We start from the raw sequence: 802 nt of genomic DNA on the forward strand, positions 1-802 counted from the left end.
ATTGCTCTCCACTCAGTAGGAATTTTTCAAACTTAGGCGAGTGCTGGACTGCCGTTAAGCCTCTTAGTGAGAGAACTTAGGCGAGTGCTCGACTGCAGCTAAGCCCCCGAGTGGGAGGATTGCTCTCCACTCAGTAGGAATTTTTCAAACTTAGGCGAGTGATGTACTGCCGTTAAGCCTCTTAGTGAGAGAACTTAGGCGAGTGCTCGACTGCAGCTAAGCCCCCGAGTGGGAGAATTGCTCTCCACTTGGTAGGATTTTTTTGAACTTAGGCAGAATGGATTCGTGACTAAGCCCACCCACTGGGGGATTTCAGAAGTAAATAAGAACAACACAATCGAATGAGAGAACCGTAAGCTCTTGTCTTTGATAAACAAATTACTAAAGGTGTTGCTTATTACATTTTATTCGAACGAGTGTTTAAGTATAAAAGGGGCGGAGCAGCTCCGCCTTCCAAGCCCGTGGCTCGTCTTTCCGATGCTCGATACTGTAAAGATTGTATGCTCCGTTGTGGAGAACTTTGGTGATGATGAAAGGGCCTTCCCAAGTTGGAGCGAGCTTGTGTGGTTTCTGCTGATCCACTCGAAGAACCAAGTCTCCTTCTTGAAAGGCCCGACCCCTCACATTCCCGGCGTGGAATCGACGCAAGTCTTACTGATAAATGGTCGAGCGGATCAAGGCCATCTCTCTTTCCTCCTCTAAGAGATCGAATGAATCTTGTCGGGCCTGCTCTGCTTCCACTTCGGAGAAGAGTTCAACTCGGGGTGCATTTTGGACCAAGTCACTTGGCAGAATAGCTTCG

This window comes from Triticum dicoccoides, chromosome 7A (genome assembly GCF_002162155.2).
Source record: "Triticum dicoccoides isolate Atlit2015 ecotype Zavitan chromosome 7A, WEW_v2.0, whole genome shotgun sequence".
Lineage (NCBI taxonomy): Eukaryota > Viridiplantae > Streptophyta > Magnoliopsida > Poales > Poaceae > Triticum > Triticum dicoccoides.